The sequence below is a fragment of the Pangasianodon hypophthalmus genome, chromosome 17, assembly GCF_027358585.1.
Source record: "Pangasianodon hypophthalmus isolate fPanHyp1 chromosome 17, fPanHyp1.pri, whole genome shotgun sequence".
Lineage (NCBI taxonomy): Eukaryota > Metazoa > Chordata > Actinopteri > Siluriformes > Pangasiidae > Pangasianodon > Pangasianodon hypophthalmus.
Genome location: NC_069726.1, coordinates 1188792 through 1194547, shown reverse-complemented (window position 1 = coordinate 1194547; position 5756 = coordinate 1188792). Strand labels below are relative to the sequence as shown.

Genomic DNA, 5756 nt, shown 5'->3' with positions numbered 1-5756 from the left:
TAGCTAGCTTAGCATGCAGGTTCTGTGGCACAAAGTTGGTAGCACATTTTCATCCTCTAATCATCTAATCTCACTTGTGATTGGTCTAGATATTATTTCGTGACAGCACAAAAGGAGATCATCGTAGCCCCACCCCAAACCAGTTTTTTTACAGAATTGCTGAAATTATCTGTTTTATTTATTTATTTATTTTTAACAAATTTGACCCAAGCACCCAAATCTATCAAATCAGAATGAGCATTTAAGAACAGTTTAACATTAACAAAAAAAAAAAAAAAAAATTAAACAGTCTCTTTTTAAAATGACTGTGATTGTGTTTGACCACCAGATGGCAGTGTGTTACTGCTGAACACCACTCAGGGAGCCTAATTATGATGGACAGCCACCTAAGCCAATTACGACTAATAGGGGGCGGGGTTTACTGTGACCAATCGGAGCCATAATACACAGTCATGTGATTACAGTCAGGTTTCATGTGAGGTCCAGGTGAATTAAACACACACTCAGGGAGAGCAGGACTGAGGATCTGGTAGTGTATGAGTAGCAAATGTAAGATTATTAAATTAGCAATTTCTTGACATTTTCACTGAGATTATTTTATTTTAATGGCAGAAAATTCAGCTTTTTTAAAATAAATATCTGCTAATATATATATATATATATATATATATATATATATATATATATATATATACATACATACACACACACACACACACACATACATACATACATATACATATATATTGAAAAACTTGTTGGAGCATTTTTAACCGTGGCATAAAACAGAGAAAGCACAAGAAATTTAATGTTCTAAGAACTAAAGAACACACACACACACACACACACACACTTACGCCACGCAATTGCTGTGTAAATTGCAAACACACACTTTCTAATCTCTCTCAAAAACAAACACTCACACCCACACCCACATACACACTCGTATTGCGTATACTGCAGACACACACTCATTAACACACCTGTTTGTGTATATTAGAGACAAACACTATCTCATAAACACATTAATTGCGTATATTACAGACACAATCTCATAAACACACTTTTATACTGCATTTTTTTTTACTGCTGACACACTCAAATACACACTAACTGTGTATATTACAGACACACACAATGTCATAAACACACTTTGTGTATTTTTTATACTGCATTTTTATTTATTTTGCAGTATGCTGTAGCTCTTTGTGTATGTGTGTGTGTGTGTGTGTGTGTGTGTGTTTGGACTCCATGTTTGACTGACTGGAGTGTGTCTCCTGTTACCATGGTGATCATGGAACCCCCAGCTTAGCATTCCAAGCGCTCTGATTGGCTGAAATCCTGTCATAGACATATCAGGCTTGTCCAATCAGAGGAGAGCAGCACTGGTGCAGTTGCTATGGGCAGTGAGTGTGGAGCCTGGAATCTGCCTCTCTCTCTCTCACACACACACAGACACACACACACACACACACATGCTGAGGTATTCACTGTCTGTGTGTGATTTTACGGCTGTGGTTGTAGACGGATGATGAAAGAGTGGAGGAGACGAGGTCATGTTTGTGATAAATAAAAGGACGCTCCGCAGATCCCCAAGTGTGTGCTTTAATCTGAAAATCACACACATGCACAATGTAAAGTTAATGATGCACAGCTCTCGTCTCTTAATGATGCATAAATTAAATTAAAGGAACAGTTCAGCATCGATATGAAATCTCCACAATGTCCCCTTCACCCCAGAGGTAGTAGATCAGACAGGACGTGTTTCACGTCTGAGGTCTGCTTGTTTAGTTTTGCTCTAGTGCTATGATTTATTTTATAAAACTTTATATCAGCAGTCCGTTTGATTTTGATTCGACTGAGAAAGTGACTTAAGTCTGATTCAAATGAGAAAGAGATTCAACTGATTCGACTGAGAAAGTGATTTGAATTTGATTCGACTGAGAAAGTGATTCAGCTTATGAACGCTGATTTGACTGAGAAAGTAATTGACTCTGATTTGACTGCGAGAGCAATTTAACTGAGCAATTTTGACTGAGAAAGCGACTCAAGTCTGATTTGAGTGAAAAAGAGATTCCACTTTGATTTAACGGAGAAAGCGATTCAACTGATTTGTCCGAGAGGATGATTCAATGCTCATAGACTCTGATTTGTCTGAGAAAGCGCTCTGACGCTGATCAACTCTATGTACAATTTTCGCTCCTAAACTGCGTCTGCAGCTGTTATTTTTATAGAAATTTAAACCACAGTGGCGGCCTCTGGTGGCCGTCGGGGGAACACACAGTACATTACTACATCAGTTTGGTTTCAATAGAATGCTAATAATTTGCACTGAAGACAAACTTTGCAAAAAGAATTATAAAACAAACCTGCATCTAACAAAACTGTTTGCTAACAGATGATTTGTGTGTTTTATTTTAATGTACAGATGATTAAGAGTTACAGTTTAGAGTTCGTTATCAGCGATAAGCCACACCCCTTCTGTTCCGCCACACATGCCTGATGGGACAGGTGAGTTGATGCCATGGATCATCTGGTTCTTTTTACTGTTTGCTGTATTTGTGTTTCTCAGAATAGGTTTGAGAGGCAGCTTGTCTAGCGGCAGTGTTGCTTTCGAGGTGCTACTACGCTGCTGTATCGCACATGCACAGGTGTTACGTCGCTCCCTTTACGAATTTCAGCCTGTTTCAGCGAGCTGCCGTTTGCTTTGTTTAGCCTCCAGACAAAAACGGATTTCCATCATGTGTGCACTGAAACCTGGTGGAAAAGACCTAGCATTCCTAGAATACTGCGAATAGCATAAGTATAATTTACAAACACACCCTTCAGAGTGTTATGGTACACACCAGCTTTCCAAAGAGACCCCTGTTTCTGTCAGATAGAAAATGGAGTCAACTGTGGAGAGCTAAAAATAGCTTGCAGTGTGTTGGCCTTGTTCCAAAACACACACATATGCACACACATTCACATGTACATACACACACACACACACACACACACACACTCGAGCACTGTAGCTGAAGTGCACTCCCACTCGGTCCTGATTGGCCGTACTGCCCTGAATGGCAGAGAACGGCACACAGGGATTGGCTGCCGGGTTTTGACAGACAGCTGAGCCGTGTGCACGTGCATGGGACTGCTGCGAACGTCTGAGCATCGGAGAGAGGAGAAGAGGAAAGAAGGAGGGAGGAAGAGGAGGAGGAGAGGAAGAGGAGACAGGTTCAGGTTCAGGGAGCAAAGGATCAGTGGAGCGGAGGAGGAGAAGAGGAAAGGACTGAGAGGTTTTTTTTTTTTTTAAAAAAAGGAGAGGACGTGGAGGTGGGGAACTGCTGATGTCTATTTCTGTGGCTCTGCAACATGAAGACACCTCCTGCATGTGTGTGTGTGTGTATGTGTGTGTGTGTTTGTGTGTGTGTGTGTGTGTGTGTGGTCATATGCATTCATAAGCATAATGTGATTGTCTGTAAATTATCATTATGCATGTGTGTGTGTGTGTGTGTGTGTGTGTGTGTGTGTGTGTGTGTGTGTGTGTGTTGCATTAGGATGGAGCCGGCATCTATATTAATTGACAGCACAGAAAGATCATGCATGAAACACACACTTGCAGCTTTACACTTAGTGTTACTAATCATTTGAACATTTAACATTTATAATAATATTGTTTTCCTTTCCTGCATTTGTGGGTGTATGTGTGTGTGTGTGTGTGTGTGTGTGTGTGTGTCCTTGTCTAGTACAGGCTTTTACGATGTGTTACGGAGTGTGTGAACGTGTGCGTTAAGCTGCTAGCTACACACTGACCTACATTCACTGGTTAATCACCACGCTGGGATACAAACCACTAACATGTCATTCTGTAATGCCAAAGCTCTTAAAACACACACACACACACACACACACACACACACACACACACACACACACACATGCACACAGATTCACTGCAAATCCATAAATCAGAATCCAAACCTCTGTCCCACGATGCATCACTGCAGGTTGAAACATTTGGAGATAATTATATGATAATTGGAGAAATAACTTCAGGAGTGTAATTAACGATCCAGACTCTCACCCAATCACACGCTCTCTCGCTGTTCCGTAACGTTCATCAGGCGTCTTTCCTTCACTTGTGGAACGGAGATTAGTTGTTGTTTTCTTGTTGGATTTTTTTGCGCTCTAGGTGGTTTATTTTACACTAGTGTAAACGTAATATGGTTGCGTTCCTTTGTGTTCCAAACTTGGGAAAATCTAGTGCAGTGGAAAGGTCATGTAAGTTGGAATTCCGAGTTGGTAACGTTGGAAAGTTGCATGAAAACTCATCAAATTTTACTCTAAAACGGGTTTTTTGTTTTCGGCTGCGAAAGATTTGCTGTAACGTTGTTACATTGTGGGACATTTTAATTTATTAGATACTGCAACTTATTGTATTGTAACATTATTGTTGTGGATGTGACGTTGTTGTGTTGTTGTGTTGTTGTGTTATTCCGATGTGATGTGTTTTTATGTTGTAAAATTGTGTTGTTAAAATGTACCTTGTGTTGTAATGTTGATAGGATGTAATTTTGTTGTGTTGTAATGTTAGGGTGTAACATTGTTGTGTAGTTGTGTTGTTATGTTGTAACATTGTTAGTAGGTAACAATGCTGTTTAAATGTTGTTAGTATGTAAAATTGCTGGGTTGTAACATTGTCAGGATGTAACAGTGTTTTAATGATGTTTGGATGTAGCATTGCTGTGTTGTTGCACTGTAACATTGTTAGAATGTGATATTGTTGTGCTATTGTGTTGTAATTTTGTTAGAATGTGACATTGTTGTGCTATTGTGTTGTAACATTGTTAGGCTGTAACACTGTTGTGTTACTGTGTTGCAACATTGTTAGGATGTAACACTATTGTGTTATTGTGTTGTAACATTGTTGGATGCAACACTGTTGTGCTATTGTGTTGTAACATTATTAGTATGTAACATTATTGTGTTATTTTGTTGTAATTTTGTTAGGATGCAACATTTTTGTGTTACTGTGTTGTAACATTGTTAGGATGTAACACTGTTGTGTTACTGTTTTGTAACATTGTTAGAATGTAATATTGTCGTGTTACTGCATTGTAACTTTCTTAGGATGTAACATTCTTGTGTTGTTGCATTGTAACATTGTTAGGATGTAACATAGTTGCGTTATTGTGTTGTAACTTCGTTAGCTTTTAACATTGTGTTTTAATGATGTTGGGATGTAACACTGTTGTGTTGTTGCACTGTAACATTGTTAGGATGCAACAATGTGTTGTTGTGTTGTAACATTTTTAGGATGTAACATAGCTGTGTTGTAATATTGTTAGAATGGATTTGATCATCATTAAGCATTCCATTTGGGTGATATTCGAGCTAGCGAAAGCTAACCTAGCGAGCTACTGTAGCTGCTGTGAGGCTGAAACCTGATTCCCTGCTGGAGGTTGTTGAAGGCGGAGTCTCAGACAGAGGGCTGTCAATTAGGCGTGCTCATTAGAATATTTGGCCACGCCCTTTAGGACAGTTCTGTATTAGAGTTCATCATATTTCAGTCTTATTTAAACTTTACTAGATGTTTGATTTAACAATTGGACTCCATCATGTTTTTGGTTCTACTGTAGCAGAAGCTTTATGTCCTGTAAAGTGAGCACGGGAGTGACACACAACACACACACACACACACACACTATAACACACACTATATCACACACTGTGTTTGTCTTCATTATTCGAATGCACAGCCTCTCACAATG

The 5756-nt window shown here is 39.2% G+C and overlaps 1 protein-coding gene across 1 annotated transcript in view; it reads left to right on the top strand.

Annotated features, from left to right (window-relative positions):
* Nucleotides 1-3132: 3132 nt before the first annotated feature.
* The window catches only part of kdm6bb (lysine (K)-specific demethylase 6B, b), a 26992-nt gene continuing 24368 nt past the window's right edge, over nucleotides 3133-5756 (top strand). Inside the window, exon 1 of the mRNA XM_053241455.1 lies at nucleotides 3133-3318. The gene's annotated coding sequence lies outside the window, so the exon portion shown is untranslated. The remainder of the gene's footprint in view (nucleotides 3319-5756) is intronic.